The following is an 18,591-nucleotide window of genomic DNA, read 5'->3' as shown; positions in this document are numbered from 1 at the left end:
ACAGGGTCAGGATCAATATCATTGTCTTCCGCCTCCACATCTTGTCCTATTGGAATTTCTTCAGGGGAATAACAGGCATGGAGCTGTCACCTCCTATGGTAAGAATGCCCTCTTTTGGATACCTCCTGAAGGACCTGCCTGAGGCTGTTTTACAGTTAACTTTTTATATATATATAGGTAGGAGTACATTAAAATAATGATAAAAATTATAGTACAGGTTGGTCCAATGGTAGTGGGTTTTTAGAACTTATTAACATTTAGTGTCACTAAAGTTGGTATACAACCCCCCACTGCTAAATTTGAGTGGCTTAAATTTTTTTTGAGAAAAATATCCTGGGTGCAGTCACACCTGTAATGCCAGCACTTTGGGAGGCCAAGGCAGGCAGGATTTCAAGTCAGTATTTCAAGACCAGCCTGGCCAATATGCTGAAACCCTATCTCTACTAAAAATACAAAAATTAGCTGGGCGTGGTGGCACATGCCTGTAATCCCAGCTACTCAGGAGGCTGAGTCAGGAGAATCACTTGAACCTGGGAGGCAGAGGTTGCAGTGAGCCAAGATTGCACCACTGCATTCCAGCCTGGGTGATAGAGCAAGACCCCATCTTAAAAAAAAATAATATAGTAAATAAATAAATCAGGAACATAGTTGTGTCCTATCATTATCAAGTATTATGTACGATACATAATCATGTATGTTATGCTTTTATATGACTGGCAGTGCAGTAGGTTTGTTTATACCAGCATCGCCACAAGCACGAGTAACATGTTACACTAAGATGTCATGATGACTCTGGTATCACTAGGAAATAGGACTTTTTCAGCTCCACTCTAATCTTATTGGATATCTGTCATATATGACAGGCTCTGGGACATAGTGACTGTGCCCCTAGTTGTCTGGCACCTGGCATTGGGGTGACCAGGATAGGAATATTGGCCTGGAGTCTAACAGCCTATATTATTTATGTGACTGCTCTTCATTAGCACAAATAAACAGCACTTAATTATTCACCCACCTTTATCCCTGGGTTACACGCAGACAAAGAGGTGTGGCCCTAAGGACAGATAGTGAGAAAACATTTGATTTTTTGTGTTTGTGTTCTATTCTTAACATTAGATTGGACAAGGCTCTGAAAATGCACAATTCTTGAAACTAATGAAGTTTACTACAATCTGTCTTTTGTAGTGGCACTCTTGAATTTTTTCCTAAGCTGTTTCTCCAACTATATTGATATTTAGAAATGGTTTGTTATGGCCGGGCACCATGGCTCACACCTGTAATTCCAGCACTTCCGGAGGCCGGGGTGGGCGGATCCTGAGGTCAGGAGATTGAGACCAACGTGGTGAACTCCAGTCTGGTGACAGAATGAGACTCCGTCTCAAAAAAAAAGAAAAGCCTTGTTACTTGGATTTTACAAATTCAGACTTTATGAGATTCAATCTCTGAAATTCCTTTTAATCTTTTTATTTTTGAAGGACACTTTAAAACAAACATTATGTGAATTAGGTTGGGGGAAAATGTGGAAACCCATCACAAAAACAATTTTCCAACGTTTTAGAAGCATATGTCTTCCTACAGACAGTTGTCATGCTAATTGTAAAAATGTTCCTGCCTATTTTATAGGGGTCTTGGAAAACAAGTTTGACATATTAATTGGCCAAATTTAATTATTTCAAACCTATTCTCAGGGAACAGTGGTAGAAACTGAATAAACTTTTTTTTTTTTTTTTTTGAGACAGAGTCTCACTCTCTTGCCCAGGCTGGAGTGCAGTGGCACGATCTCAGCTCACTGTAAACTCTGCCTCCTGGGTTCAAGAGATTCTCCTGTCTCAGCCTCCCAATTAGCTGGGATTGCAGGCACCTGCCACCGTGTCAGGTATTTCAGGGAAGGGGTGTACTTGCGCAGAGAAACTAAGAGTGTCTGTGCTGAGCTCTGGCGCCACCAGAGGGCGCGCGAACCCACCTCTGACCAACTTCCGTCTGAGTTTGCCAGAAGCAGCGAGGATTCGACTTCCTCAGGGCAGCGCGAGGGTCGTGTCAACTAAGTGTTGTTCATTGGTGAGTAAAAAGCTTCCTTTCCACGGCCCTGAGTGCAGAGAAGAGAATCTTTAGAGTACTCAGCAAAGGAAGAAATTCATCTAGAAAAATGAAATCCCCAAATCCCATCGTTACGACTACACCCTGATATCATTGTCAGCGTCTCAGACACACTGGCTGCTAAGATGTATTCTCACAGTGGCCTCTAATATAGTAGTCACACCATGCCCTAGCATTACTATGATATCCATACCGTGCCCTAACACCAGTATAACATCCACACAATACTCTAACGCTAATCTAATATCCACACTGTTGCTTCTAATACTAATGTAATACTATCCACACGGTGCCCTAATGCTAATGTAATATCTGCACTGTTCTCCAACACCAATATAATATGTACACCTTGCCCTAACACTAATATCCACACCGTGCTGTAACACTAATGTATCCACACAGTAGCATCTAATACTAATAAATATAATAGTATCTACTAAGTGGAGTCTGTTGACATTGAGGCTTTTATAAGGGTTCACAGCTTTGGTTGAAGCGTATCCTCTATAGTGGATTTTGATGATGTTTCTGCTTTTCTGGCACAGTATTGATATGGTTGTTTTAAAGAGGAATTTACTTTTTAATAATGTCATGCTTCTAGGAAACTTCCAGTAGCAATGCAAAATATAACCTGTTTCTTTTCTTAGAGTCCCCAGCAGTTATTGCTGTACCAGATTTGCAGCGTCCCACAGAATACTCCGGTATATTTTACCCAAAGCATGGAAACTCTCCCAGGTTACCACCACATAACCCCTAGATCAGGAAATCAGCATGGTTCCTACGTGATAATTCAGTTCACAAACTCATTTCACTTTTACCTCCTGCCCCACCTGGGAGTATAATGTGTTTTTTCATTCTGATCCAGTTTCCCTGGCACTGTTCCCAAGACTTTCCTGCATATTTTTGATCTTGACACATTTAAAGAGCATACAAGTTTTTGTTTGAACACCTGTTTTCAGGTCTTTGGGGTATATACCTAGGAATGGAATCACTGAGTCATACAGTAAATCTATTTGTAAGTGTTTGAAGAAACTCCAAATTATTTGACACATATGCTGCACCATTTCATATTGTAACAAGTAACAAGCAGTGTTTAATAGTTCAAGTTTCGGCACATCTTTGTCAACACTGTTTTTTTTAGTATAACTAGTCTAGTGTGAGTTAAGGGGTATCTTTATGGTTTTAATTATGACTAATGATGTTAATCATCTCTCAAGTGCTTGCTGGTGAAGTGTGTATTAAAGTGCTTCGTTAGTTTTTAGATTGGATTGTCTTTGTTGTTGAGTTGTGAAAGTTATTTATACATTTTGGATAACAGACACTTATGAAGTATCTACTGTGCAGTTTTTTTCTTCCATTCTGTGGGTTACTGGAACATTAGAGGAGTTTATGTGTGGTCTCTGCCCCAGTGTACTGAGGCAGAGCACCTCATACATTTGTAATGTATGAAGTAATGTGTCTTTGTATGCTAATGAGATGGCTGATGGCTGGGGGCACCCGGACAGCCTCAGTGGGGCTGGTTGCCAAAGAAACCAACCTTGTCATTAGAGGATTTGAAATTTCAGCCTCCCTCCCATCTCTGTGAAAGTTAGAGGTGCAGATGGTTGAGTTCAATACCTAAAGACGCTGTTGGGAACATGCTAACACAGTGGTCCGCAAGCTTTTTGGCACTAGGGACTGGTTTTGTGGAAGACAGTTTTTCTATGGCCCGGGGTAGGGTGCATGGATTTGGGATGATTCAAACACATTACATTTATTGTACATTTATTATTATCACATTGTAATATGTAATAAAATAATGATTTCAGATTGTCTTCCTGCAACTGGACGGTCCCATCTGGAGGTGATGGGAGACAGTGACAGACCATCAGACATTAGATTCTCATAAGGAGCATGCAGCCCAGATCCCTCGCATGCTCAGTTAACAATAGGGTTCATGCTTCTATGAGAATCTAATGCTGCTGCTGATCTGACAGGAGGCGGAGTTCAAGCGGTGATGCACATGATGGGGAGTGGCTATAAACACAGGTGACACAATGCTTGCCAGTCCTCCTCTCACCTCCTGCTGTATGGTCCAGTTCCTGAGAGGCTGCAGACTGGTACCAGTCTGTGAGCTCAGGGTTGGGGACTCCTGCTCTAACAGACTTGGTCCTTGTCCTCATGCAGAAAGTCCAAGATGATAAGCATGGCAACGTTTTGGTCAAACTAGAAAAAAGCATCATTGTGAATGCCAAGACCGCGTCCACCCCTTGAGCACAGAGCCTCGCCGTTGTCATTCTGTCGCCCGTTCACACCCGCCACCAGCTCACCATGGATGATGATATTGCTGCACTTGTTGACAACAGCTCCGGCATGTGCAAGGCCAGCTTCGTGGGTGATGATGCTCCCCGGGCCGTCTTCTGCTCCATCGTAGGGCACCCCAGGCACCAGGGCGTGATGGTGGGCATGGGTCAGAAGGATTCCTACGTGGGTGACAAGGCCCAGAGCAACAGAGGCATCCTGACCCTGAAGTACCCCATTGAGCACAGCATTGTCACCAACTGGGACGACACGGAGAAGATCTGGCACCACACTTTCTACTGTAAGATTTCCCGCTGAGTTAAAGGAGGAAACAGAGACCAGAGTAAGGAAATTAAAAGCCAATTTATTCAGCTCCTGGGCGAGGTTCTATGGTCCTGGAAAGGGGCCAAAGAAGTCATGCTTCTCTTCTTGGGGCGTAGGGCTTTATAGGGAGTGGAGGTAGCTGATCGGCTGCAGGGAAACAAAGAGGAGGTAGTTTCATTGGTTATGAAGGGACTGGGCTACTGGCAAGGGGCTGGTCAAGGATGTACGGGGCAAGCTGCTGTAGGGTAGGTCTTTGGCGGGATTTTCAAAATTTCAGCGGGTGCAGGACTGAGATTGGAATGTGGAAATGGGTGCGGGGAGCCCATGTGGAGAGGGCAAATGCTAAGTAATGCGCTCAGAATGGTGACATAGTTTTCAGGCGCAGAGAGAGAAGGGCGTGTCCATTCGGCTCCCAGTGAGGCAACTAGCCTTACATCTACATCTGAGCTGTGTGTGGCTCCTGAGGAGCACCCCGTACTGCTTACTGAGGCCCCCCTGAACCCCAAGGCCAACCATGAGAAGATGACCCAGATCACGTTTGAGACCTTCAACACCCCAGCCACGTATGTGGCCATCCAGGCCATGCTTTCCTTGTACGCCTCTGGCCGTACCACTGGCATCGTGATGGACTCCAGTGATTGGGTCACCCACACTGGGCCCATCTATGAGGGCTGTGCCCTCCCCCACGCCATCCTGCGTCTGGACCTGGCTGGCCGGGACCTGACTGACTACCTCATGAAGATCCTCACTGAGCGCGGCTACAGCTTCACCACCACGGCTGAGTGGGAAATCGTGCGTGACATCAAGGAGAAGCTGTGCTACATCGCCCTGGACTTCGAGCAGGAGATGGCCATGACTGCCTCCAGCTCCTCCCTGGAGAAGAGCTATGAGCTGCCCGATGGGCAGGTCATCACCATCACGCAACGAGCGGTTCTGCTGCCCTGAGGTGCTCTTCCAGCCTTCTTTCCTGGGCATGGAATCTTGTGGCATCCATAAAACTACCTTCAACTCCGTCATGAAATGTGACATGGATATCCACAAAGACCTGTACGCCAACACAGTGCTGTCTGGCCATACCACCATGTACCCTGGCATCGCTGACAGGATGCAGAAGGAGATCACCGCCCTGGCACCCAGCACAATGAAGATCAAGATCGTTGCTCCTCCCGAGTGCAAGTACTCCCTGTGGATCGGTGGCTCCACCAGGATGGAGCTCCATCCTTGCTGTCCACCTTCCAGCAGATGTGGATCAGCAAGCAGGAATACGACGAGCCCAGTCCCTCCATCATCCACCGCAAATGCTTCTAGGCAGACTGTGACTTAGTTGCGTTATACCCTTTCTTGAAAAAACCTAACTTGCGCAGAAAACGAGATTGGCATGACTTTATTTGTTTATTTGTTTTGTTTTGTTTGGCTTGACTCAGGATTTAAAAACTGGAACGGTGAAGGTGACAGCAGTCGGTTGGAGCGAGCATCCCCCAAAGTTCTACAATGTGGCCGAGGACTTGATTGTGTACATTGTTTTATTTAAGTCATTCCAAATATCGTGAGATGCATTGTTACAGGAAGTCCCTTGCCCTTCCAAAAGCCACCCCACTTCTCCTAAGGAGAATGGCCCATCTGCAAAATGGGCATATCAATCATCACAGCAGCTGATTGTGAGAATGGATTTAATGGATCTGGGCTGAGCCATGAGAGCTTTGAGTTTTAGAAAATCTTTCAGGAGACTCTAACTATGTGTTAAGGATCAAGAACCACTAATCTAATTACACTTGTCACAGTGAAATATTTATTATTGATTATAATGGTTATAATAATTATTATAGTTACATAATTTAAAAGTAAATATATAATATATATTCTAGTAAGTATTTACTATTATTTGAGATGGAGTCTCACTCTGTCTTCCAAGCTGAAGTGCAGTGAGTGGCGCAATCTCGGCTCACTGCAACCTCCCAGGTTCAAGCAATTCTCCTGCCTTAGCCTCTCGAGTAGCTGTGATTACAGGTGCCTGCCACCACACCTGGCTAATTTTCATGCTTTTTGTTAGAGATAGGATTTTGCCATGTTGGCCAGGCTGGTCTGAAACTCCTGACTTCAAGTGATCCGCCCACCTCGGCTTCCCAAAGTGCTGGGATTACAGGCATGAGACACGATGCCTGGCCACGGTAAAATTAATAACACCCCCTTTGCTCTCCGGGAAGACTAGGATTAGATGATAATTTATATCAGAAGTTAATTAACCTTTTCATAAATGACCAGATTGTGCATATTTTAGGCTAGTGGGCCAGACCATTTCTGCCACAACTGCTCAAAACATGAAATATAGAAATGAATGGATTTGACTGTGTTCCAATGAAACTTTATTGATAAGAGTAGGCAGTAGGCAGGATTTGGTCTCTGGGCCATGGTTTGCCTTCTCCTGGATTGTTAGCCATGGGACATGGAAAGAACAAGACCCCTGCAGGGTCACACACGAGCCAGCGAGTATCAGGACGGTTTGTTCAGTGGGAGAGATTTCCTGCTGCAGCTTCTGCCTCTGGCCTCTCCAATGCAGAGGCTGGCCAGGTCAGGGGTCTCCTGTAACTGGCCTCTTGTGCCCTGCAGCTGTCAAGAAGGATTGCATCACGATACATGGTGCCACCATCGCCCAGTGCCAGGAAAGCCCTCCCTGCCTCCACATGTACAGAATGACACCCATGGAAACCAGCCTCATGTTTTTAGGGAGAAATTGCGTGGGGCTCCTGCCGCCTTCCACCTGAGGGGTGGTGCAGGTTTCCAGCCTGGGATGGGAGGGTGGGTTAAGTTGGGCCGGGGCTCTGCCAGGAAGCTTCCCAGGATGCTCCTGCACCTCCTGCAGATGGGGACCAGGGCATCTGAGTGTCCCCATCAGCGGAGACACCCCTCTGCTCCCAGGCTGGCCAAGACATTGCCAAGGTAGGGCTGGCTGAGGAGCTCCATGGTTCAACCTCATCAGATTTGCTCACTTCTGTGCCACATATATCAGTCCCAGATCATTATCGTCTACAGCCCCCAACTCTATGGCTTGGTCTTTGTGGCCAAAAATCTCAGCCAGCCCTGAAACTCCATAAGAAGGGAGAGAATATGTCCTGGGCAGTATTTGTATTGGTTGTCATTCACTCACTTCATTGATGGAGCACTTGCTATGGGCCATGCTCTGTTCTAGGTACTGGGGATTGGGTGAAAGAAACAGACAAGGGCCCTGCTTTCTTGGGGTGACGTGCTGTTAGAGATGAGGCCCAAACAGGAAGCCAGGGCAGGAGGACAGAGCACGATGGCATGCCTAGTGAGGGACGGCTTGGCATTTGAGCTGACATCATAAGAAAAGACAGTGAACTATGCAGGTGTCTGAGAGAAGAGCTTTTTTTTTTTTTTTTTTTTTTTTTGGAAACAGAGTCTTGCTCTGTCACCCAAGCTAGGGTGCAATGGCACGATCTCGGCTCACTGCAACTTCCACCTCCTGGGTTCAAGCAATTCTCCAGCCTCAGCCTCCTGAGTAGCTGGGATTACAGGCACACACCACCACACCCAGCTTATTTTTGTATTTTTAGTGGAGATGGGATTTCACTATGTTGGCTGTGCTGGTCTCCGCCTCCCAATCTCAAGTGATCCACCTGCCTCATCTCCCAAAGTGCTGGGATTACAGGCATGAACCACTGTGCCTGGTGTGGGAGAAGAGCCTTCTAGGCAATGGGAATGGCATATGCAAAGGTCCTGGGTCAGGAGTATGCCTGGACTTGGGTTTTCCAACCTCAGCATGGTTGATATTTTGGGCTGAAACTTTATTGTTGGGTTCTGTCCTCTGCATTGTGGGATGTTTAGCGGACCCCCAGTCTCTACCCACTAGATGCCAGCAGCACCCCCTACCAGTTGTGACATCCAAAAATATCTCTAGATCTTGCCAAATGACTCTTGAGGGATGCAGTCATCCTCAGTTGAGAACCACTGACCTATTGTGTTCAAGAAACAGCAAGGAGGTCAGCGTGGCCAAGGAAGAGCAGCTGAGGCACAGAGTGGAAGGAGCCGGGACGTCGTTCATGATCATCAGGACTTTAGCTTTGACCCTGAGTGAAATGGGAGTGCTGACGGGTTTAGCTGGGAAGTGTTAAGAGCTGACTTGAGTTTTTTGTTTGTTTGTTTTTTGAGATGCAGTCTCGCTCTGTTACCAGGCTGGAGTGAAGTGGTGTGATCTCAGCTCACTGCAACCTCCACCTCCTGGTTCAAGCAATTCTCCTGCCTCAGCTTCCTGAGTAGCTGGGATTACAGGCACCCACCATCACACCCAGCTAATTTTTGTAGTTTTAGTAAAGACAAAGTTTCTCCATATTGGTCAGGCTGGTCTCGGACTCCCAAACTCAGGTGATCCGCCCACCACAGCCTCCCAAAATACTGGGATTACAGGCATGAGCCACTGCCGACTTGGGTTTTAACAAATCCCTCTGGTCACGGAATGGAGGATAGGCTGTGGGACATGGACAGGAGTGGGGCGGGACCAAGAGCAGGGGCAGGGAGGGGAGGAAAGAGCCTATTTATTGCAAGAGCCAAGGCAGGAGGCCAGGCTGGTGAAACCCTCAGGCTACTGCCAACTCTGTGTGTGCACGTGGGTGATCGTGCATGCATGTGTATGCATGGTGTGCATGTGTGCACACATGTATGTGTGTGAGCATGGATTGCTTGGGTATGCACATGCGCTTGTCTGTGTGGATGTGTGCCCATATTGTGTGTGTTGCTGTGCATGCTAGCATGCTTGTATGAGTGTGCAAATGTGCATGCATGTGTGCACACTTTGTGTCTGTGTATGCATCCGCATATGCACAGATGTGCACAGGATGGTTACTCAAATAGCCAGACAAGGACTGCGAAAAGAACAGCCTCTCAGGTGCCCTTAGACTCCCAGAGCAGGAAAGCTTGGCTCCATCTGGGGCTCACCCTTCCTCAAAGATGGGGGCTGGGCCCTAACCAAGGTCATGTCTCCTTTCTTGCACTGAGAGAATAAAGCTCACCATGTCCCAGGGCTGTTTCCTGGCTGTAGTCGGTCCAGTGGGAACAGGGAAGTACTCCCTGCTCTCCGTCCTCTTTGGGGAGCTGTCAAAGTGGAGGGGTTTGTGAGCATCAAAGCGAGGCCACCCCCTGCCTGTCTGCTAGGATGTCCCCATCATCCTGAAAGTCCCCTTTCCTTGCTGCCTTTCCACCCCGCCCCATCCCAGCCAAGCTCACTTTCATTCATTCTCTCCACACCCACCCACCGAGAGCTCAGCTCCCACTGCTCCTCAAAACCTGTCATACCTCTGTCCCCATCATCTTTCTGTGACCAAAGTAAGTTGTGTTTTAGTGTTTGGTGGCCTACATGCTCCAGGAGGCCTGGGTGCAGAACACCTCTGTGGTGGAGAAAGTGTGCCTCAGGCAGAACCTGGACCCAGCCTGGCTGGAGAGAGTCCTAGAGGCCTGTGCCCTGCAGCCAGATGTGGACAGCTTCCCTGCGGGAGTCCACACTTCAATTGGGGAGCAGGTGAGAGTCTTGGGGTCTTTTGGGTCAGGGAGGCATTGCAATTGGGGGTCATTTTGGTCCCTGACTCATCATGGACAGTATGATGGAGAAATGCAGGGAGTGGTCAGGGGAAGTAGGGGAGAAGGGCTCAGCTAAGGGTCAAGCACATACTAGGTACTCAATAAATAATCATTAATTAATAAATAGAAATGATTCATCTCTCAACAAAGAGAGAGGCAAGGAGTTGTGGTAGGGATTGGCTGTGAGGGTCTGTCTGACAACTGAGAGTGAGATGGCTAGACTCCTGTCTTACTCTGCCCTGCCTTGCTGTGTGACATTGAGCTAATTGCTTCCCTTCTCTGGGCCTCACCAAAGGGCCTGGACAGAGATGTCCAAGACACAGGATATATGCATCTGGAGCTATGGATTGGGCAGGAGCTGGCAAACTGTGACCCCCAGGCCAAATCCAGCCCGCCGCTTGTGTGTGTGTGTGTGTGTGTGTGTGTGTGAGTGTGTGTGTGTGTGTGTGTGTGTGTTTGAGATAGAGTCTCACTCTGTTGCACAGACTGGAGTGCAGTGGTGCAATCTTGGCTCTCTGCAGCCTCCCCCTCCCACATTCAAGAAATTCTCCTGCCTCAGCCTCCTGAGTAGCTGGGATTATAGGCGCATGCCACCACACCTGGCTAATTTTTATATTTTTAGTAGAGACAGTGTTTCACCATGTTGGCCAGGCTCATCTCAAACTCCTGACCTCAGGTCATCTCCCATTTCCCTCAGAGTCAAAGCCTAAGTCGTGATGATCCCTGGCAAAGTCCCTGTCACCTTGCTCTGGTATCCATCATCCCCATCTCCCATCATCATCTCCTGACTTCACTCAAGCCTCCAGAGTCTCTGTGATGTTCCCTGATACCCCGCAGCACACTCTGTCCCCAGGACCTTTGCACCTGCTGTTCCCACTGTTGGAAATCTCTCCCCAGGAGTCCCCAGGGCTCATCCCTCACTTCTATCACATTCACAGAGAAGTCTTCCCTGATTACTTTATCCACCACCAGCACTGCAACCCTGCTCCTGCTAGTGCGCCTTACACCCACACCTGCTTTTCCTTTCCTTTCCTTTCCTTTCATTTTTCATTTCCTTTCCTTTCCTTTTTTTTCTTGAGACAGAGTCTTGCTGTGTTCCCCAGGCTGGAGTGCAGTTGCACAATCTCAGCTCACTGCAGCCTCCGCCTCCCAAGTTCAAGCAACACTCCCACCTCAGCCTCCTGAGTAGCTAGGATTAAAGGCAGGTGCCACCATTTTTGTGCTTTTAGTAAAAATGGGGTTTCACCATGTTGGCCAGGCTGATCTTGAACTCCTAACCTCAAGTGATCCACTCACCTAGGCCTCCCAAGGTGCTGAGATTACAGGCATGAGCCACTGCACCTGGCTGCACCTGCCTTAGTATTTATTCTTCATAGTGCTTTCCACCTGATGTGCTGTCTGTGTTACTGGTTTGTTTATGGATTGCCTGTCTCTCTCCCCATCATTAGAATGACGGATCCATTCAGATAGCAGAAACTTTGTTTCATTCATTGTTGTTTCCCCAAAGCCTAGAACCCTGACTGGGATATGATAACCAGGCAGTAGTTATTAGTGGAATGAGTTAATGTAAGAATGAATGAATGTATCATCTGAGTCTAGATTACAGAGAGAAAAAAAAAAGAATGAATGAATGGCCGCATGCGGTGGCTCATGCCTGTAGTCCCAGCACTTGGGGAGGCCAAAGCAAGTGGATTGCTTGAAGTCAGGAGTTCGAGACCAGTCTGCCCAACGTGGTGAAACTCCATCTCTACTAAAAGTACGAAAATTAGCCAGGCATGGTGGTGTGTGCCTGTAATCCCAGCTACACGGGAGGCTGAATCAGAATCGATTGAACCCAGGAGGTGGAGGTTGGAGTGAGTCAAGATCATGCCACTGCACTCCAGCATGGATGAAAGAGCGAGACTCTGTCTCAAAAATAAACAAAAATAATTTAAAAAAGGAATGTATAAAAGACAAGAAGTCCTAGATAGAAGGAATAAGTGCTAGTAATCAGTAGTACACAAGGGAAATCATAGTGAATGAGAATTTATTTGTAAATTTCAAGATAGCTAGAAGACAAGGATTGTCATGTTCTCAATGCAAAAGATAAATGTTTGAGGTGATGACTATTTCAGTTACCCTGATATGATCATTACATACTGTCTACATCAGAGGTCTACACACCCCCTGGCCATGGATCAGTACCAGTCTGAGGCCTGTTAGGAACTGAACAGGCAGCACAGCAGGTGAGCAGGGGGCAGGCATGTGAAGCTTCATCTGTGTTTACAGGCAGTCCTTATTGTTCACATCACCACTTAAGCTCCACCTCTAGATCAGTGGCAGTGTTAGAGTCTCATAGGAGCACAAACCCTACTGTAAACAGCACATGCGAGGGATCTCAGCTGCATGCTGCTGCTTCTTGTTCTTGTTCTTGTCCTCCTCCTCCTCCTCCTCCTCTTCCTCCTCCTCCTCCTCCTCCTTCTTCTTCTTCTTCCTCTTCTTCTTTTTTGAGATGCAGTCTTGCTCTGTTGCCAGGCTGGAGTACAGTGGCACATTCTTGGCTCACTGCAACCTCTGCTTTTTGGGTTCAGGCCATTCTCCTGCCTCGGTCTCCTGAGTAGCTGGGATTACAGACATGTACCACCACGCATGGCTAATTTTTATATTTTTTTAAATAGAGATGGGGTTTCACCATGTTGGCCAGGCTGGTATCAAACTCCTGACCTCATGATCCACATGCTTTGGCCTCCCAAAGTGCTGGGATTACAGGCATGAGCCACCATGCCCTGCAGCTGCATGCTTCTTATAAAAATCTAATGCCTGATGATCTATCACAGTCTCCCATTGCCCCCAGAGGGACCATCTAGTTTCAGCAAAACTAGCTGAGGCTCTCACTGATTCTATATTATGGTGAGTTGTGTAAGTATTTTGTTATATTTTACAATGTAATAATAATAGAAGCAGGCCAGGCACAATGGCTCATGCCTATCATCCCAGCACTTTGGGAGGGTGAGGCGGGCAGATAACCTGAGGTCAGGAGTTTGAGACCAGCCTGGCCAACATGGTGAAACACCATCTCTACTAAAAATACAAAAAATCAGCCAGGTGTGGTGGCAGGCACCTGTAATGCCAGCTACTCAGGAGGCTGAGGCAGGAGAATTGCTTGAACCCAGGAGGCAGAGGTTGCAGTGAGCCAAGATCATGCCATTCCACTCCAGCCTGGGTGACAAGAGCAAAACTCCATCTCAATAAATAATAATAATAGAAGTGAAGTGCACAATAAATGTAATGTGCTTGAATCATCCTGAAACCACCCCCCTGACTCCAGGTCCATGAAAAGTTGTCTTCTACAAAACCGATCCCTGGTGCCAAAAAGGTTGGGGACCACTGCTCTACAGGTCTCAAAATATCACCTGTGCCCCTCAAATAGGTACAACTATTACATATCAATAAAAACTAAAACAAATCAATTAAAATTTAAAATAAAAAAAGTAGTACTTTACCACTGGATCATGGAATAGGGAAATGAATGGTGTCCTCATTAAAGGTGGTCTCAGTGGAGAAAGAGAACAGAAGTTGGACTCAAATGGATATTTGAGAATGAGTAGGAGACAGAGTAGCTTGGGAAGCTCAGGTAACTCCTCCAGGAAGCGTGCTGGGAAGGGGAGAAGTGAGGCTGGTAAGGATGAAGGGGATGCTGGCTTGAGATTGAGTGCCTTTGAAGCTGAGCATGTCCCAAGGGGATAGACATAGGGAGCTACACCTCACCCTGATGGGCAGATGTGCCCCAACCTGCTCCTGCCTGGGCTCCCCAGTTTCACCCTGTATATGCAGACTCAGGACACTGTTCCTTTTGTGGCCACAGGGCATGAATCTCTCAGGAGCCAGAAGCAACAGCTGAGCCTCACCCAGGCTGTGTACAGAAAGGGAGCTGTGTACCTTCTGGATGACCCCCTGGTGGCTTTGGACGCCCACGTCAGCCAGCACATCTTCAACCAGGTCATCAGGCCTGGTGGGCTACTCCAGGGAACAATAAGTTTGGGAACATGTGTCAGAGGGCACAGGGCAAAGGCAGAGGATGCCCTTAGCATCCAGTCCTAACCCAAGTTTCTCTCACCACCCCCTTCCACTTGAGTCCAATTTTCCTCTTTGTATTGGTCAGCTTTTGCTGTGATGATGCTACATAACAAACAACCCCTCAGATTCCCTCAGCTTACAACAGCAGCTGTTTCTTGCTTATGCGTCTGTGGTTTAACTACTACAGCTCTGCCTTGGATGATTGGCCTGGGTCAGATGGACTCCTTGTCTTCTTGAGATAGGCTGAAGGAGTCCCCTCTGTTTCTCTATTTAGAAATGCTATTTTCAAGAAAGATGGCAGGAGCACAAGAACGGGAGCTCTCCCTACTCTGAGTCCAGGGACAATACTTGCACCCCTGCCACCTGCTCCAGGAGGCTGGCCAAGCCCATGTGTGTAACTTTTCTTTTCTTACTTTCTTTCCCCTTCCCTTCATTCCTCTTTCCCTTCCCCTCCCTCCCTCTTCCTCTCTCTCCCTTTCTCCTCCCTCCCTCCCTTCCTTCCTTTCTTCTTTTTGATGGATTCTTGCTCCATCACCTAGGATGGAATGCAATGGTGCAATTTCAGCCCACTGCAACATCTGCCTCACAGTTTCAAGTGATTCTCATGCCTCAGTTACCAAAGTAGCTGTGACTACAGGTGTGTGCCACCATACCAAGCTCATTTTAGTATTTTTAGTAGAGACAGGGCTTAGCCATGGTGACCTGGCTGTTCTTGAACTCCTGGCCGCAAGTGATCCACCTGCCTTGGCCTCCCAAAGTGCTGAGATTACAGACATGAGCCATGGAACGTGGCCACATGTGTGTTAACTTCTAACCCTTCCCTGCCCAGACACAGATTCTCGTGACCCACGCTCTCCACATCCTGCCTCAGGCTGATTGGATCATGGTGCTGGCAGATGGGGCCATTGTAGAGATGGGTTCCAACCAGGAGCTTCTGCACGAGAAGGGGGCCCTCATAGGTCTTCTGGATCAAGCCAGACAGCTAGGAGATAGAGAAGGAGGTACTAGGTGGGCTTTGCTGATTCTCTGTGCCTGGCTTTTGCCACCCTTGGGGAAAAAGGCTCAAAGGGTCCTACTGGCAAGAGTGGATTGCTCTGGTCACACCCTCCCTGCAGACTTATGCCTAGAAGCAGATGGCTCTCAGGTCACCTCTCTCTAAGAAGAGCCAATAACACCATCTACGATCCAGAGGCTGTGCTAAGTGCTTCTGCAAAAAATACACTTTCATTTGATTCTCACCGTACCCTCAGAGGCATGTGAAGTTACTGATGTCATTTTACAGATGAGTGAAGAGAGTTAAATCAGTTGCCCAAGGTCACCAAATTAGAACTTGAGTGTGTCCAACTCCAGAGTCTATGCTTGCAGTTGCTAAGGAGGCAGCACTGCAAGGTTTTGGTGCCTAGAAAGCTACAACATGACAGCTAGAGTTTCTAATAATCCAAAGAACATAAAGTACGCTGGATACATGACAAGGTTCTGGAAGTAAAGTTGCCAAGCCAAGCTCACCCACAATGACTGAAAAGTAGCAGCTCATAGCACATCACATATATTAGCTTACTGAAGCAACTTAATGCCCCTGTGGGGCTGGTACTAGAATCATTTCCATTTCACAGATGAGGAAACTGAGGCCCCAAAGTTAAGGAACTAGTCCCAGGTTACATGGCTTATAAGTGGCAGCACTGGGATTTGCACCGAAGCAACTTGATTCCAGAGAATGTGGTTTTTAATCACTAGGCTTTTTACTATCCCTGCATGACAAAGCAAGGACTCACACCCAGGTCTCCCTCAATCTCAGACTTTGTCTCTTCTGAGAACATCTGCTTAGCATTGGCCCACCCTGGCTAGAAACACTAAGTGTTGATTCACAATGTCCCAGTCCTGAAGCTTGAAGCTAGAACTTCCCTGTTTGTATTGTGGTCAGCTTTTGCTGCAATGATGCTGTGTAACAAATAGCCCCCCAACTCTCAGCAGCTTACACTAGCAGTTATTTCTTGCTTACAGGTCTGTGGTTAAGCTTCTACAGCTCTGCCTTCAGTTATTGGCCACATCTGGGGGATAGTGGTGGGAGGTGCCCTTCCTGGGAGAGATGGTACCTGAGGGTTGGTGGGAGTTAGCCAGAAAAGAGCATTCGAAACACAAGGAACTGCTTAAGCAAGGCTGTCAGGAGAAACCGAGATAACTTTATACAGTGTTCACTGCTGGTTTTCCAACCTCAAGTTCACAGCAGGTGCTCAATTATATTCACTGATTGAAAAAATAAATGAGTGAGTGACTGCCTGAATGATGTTCTGGAAGAACTCAGAGTGGGGTGTTGAGGTTGCTGGAGAGGTGGCAGGAGCCAGAATAGGGGAAATGGATTGTCAGAGCAGTTCAGACCATATGGTCAGTGGGTGTCAAAGTGAGTATCTGGACCATGTTGTGTGACAGGACTCTCTTGACCTTTTATCAGATTGTGAAAACAATCTGATAAAAAGAGATGACAAGGTAAAAATTTAAAGTGATATACAGAAAGAAATTAGCATGAGGCAATTTAGTTGGGCAAGCCTAAGCCTTAGATTTTTGGATATGGACTGATTCAAAAGAAATATGCAACTACCCTTTGGCCCCAAATTCCTCAAATGTATTGTTGAGAGTAATTGATTTTCACTCATTTCCCTTTAATATGGCTCCTAGTTCTTGTACTTTACTATAAATATCTTTCCTGAGCCCATCAGTGACTTCTTTCTTGCCAAATGTAGAGGCCTTTATTTCCAGTCTGCCTATTGCCCAATCTTTCCATTATACTTTAGATGGGTTATCTTATATTTCTCTCATTTTACTTTTAGTGTTATAAATACTCCAAAGGTAATATATGTTAATTGCAGTGAAATAGAACATATAGATTTGATTATTTGTGATAATCCAGGCTAACATGTTAGTAGAATTTTTCCTGGCTTTTAAGTCATTTTTATATGTTGTATATGTATTCTGAATAAAGTCAATTGAGGACAGAGACAGGAATCATTATTACATTAATACTCAGATGTCAGTGGCTTTTGCTCCATGTGCTTGCAGAGGACATTAACCACTTCTGCAATGTTCCTCAAGTATCTCTGGGGATCCCTGGAGGTGTATCTTGTTTACTTATAAACAAGTCTTATCTTACAGGTATTGTTACTACTCCGTCAAATATCTACCTCCACCAGATATCATACACACTGCTGAACACCAACACTAGTTCTCTAGAGCCCTTTAATTGTAAAGGCAAGGTTGATCTCTCAAAGTAAAAAGGTGGGGAAAAGATATACCAGCAAAATCAAAAGAATATCATGTTAGTTATATTTATATCAGGTAACATTGACAATCAAAAAGCATTACTGAAGATAAAGAGATTATTACATAATAATTAAAAAGTTCATTTCATCAGTATTTAAACCTGGTTTCCTTCTATCACATTTCCATTCTAAGATGTACATTGTCTTCACGTTTTAATATATCTGAAGTCAGAAGGCATCTTATAGTCAGGTAAGCAGCAAAAGTAATATGATCATCATTGCTTGAACATTTACATCAAAACTTGTAGAATGGGTGTTAGAGGCATGGAAGAAAATTCTGGAGAAAATAGTGGTGCACTCTTATTAAAGGCTGAACAACAGTTGATGATACAGGAAATAGTATTGTATGAAGAAGGGTGGACATGGATGACTCTTAGTCAAAAAATGACTCAAGTAAGTCAAACTGAATTCAAGGAAGGTTGAGGAATAGTTTAGCCAATTCACTTTTCCCTAGTTTGATTGAGGAATAATTTACATACAATAAAATTTACCTATTTTAAGTGTAACATTTAGTAAGCTTTGGAATTTACATAGGGTCAGGTATCCATGACCATGATCAAGATATAGAACATTGCCAGAAGTTCCTCATGGCCCTTTGCAGTGAGCGCCTTCCTCCAATTCCCAATTCTAGGCAACTATCTATCTAGTTTCAGTCAATATGGTTTTACCTTTTCCAGACTTTAGTATTAGTAAAATAATACAGTATATAGTCTTTTGTGTTTGACACAATCTTCCATTTGTTTGGGTAATTACCTAAATTGCTGTGTTGTATTGTAAGTATATGTCTAACTTTATGAGACAGTGTCAAATTACTTTCTATATGATGTGATATATAGATCAATATTAGCTTTTTGAAAATATGGATTTACAATTATACCAGCAGTATTTGTAGAAAAAAATTATCCTTTTTCCATTTCATCATATTAAAATTTGT

At 45.9% G+C, this 18,591-nt stretch overlaps 1 protein-coding gene and 1 pseudogene across 1 annotated transcript in view; both read left to right on the top strand.

Moving 5' to 3' along the window:
- The window catches only part of SPRYD7 (SPRY domain containing 7), a 109,764-nt gene that overhangs the window by 29,435 nt on the left and 61,738 nt on the right, over positions 1–18,591 (top strand). The gene's annotated exons all lie outside the window — the stretch shown is intronic.
- LOC105726709 (actin, cytoplasmic 1-like) lies at positions 4,029–6,623 on the top strand (annotated as a pseudogene).

Source organism: Aotus nancymaae, unplaced genomic scaffold, assembly GCF_030222135.1.
Source record: "Aotus nancymaae isolate 86718 unplaced genomic scaffold, 86718_ANA_hifiasm-v0.15.2.pri h1tg000009l, whole genome shotgun sequence".
Taxonomy (NCBI): Eukaryota; Metazoa; Chordata; class Mammalia; order Primates; family Aotidae; genus Aotus; species Aotus nancymaae.
Note: the sequence above shows the minus strand (reverse complement) of the source record. Positions and strands in the feature narration are given on the sequence as shown.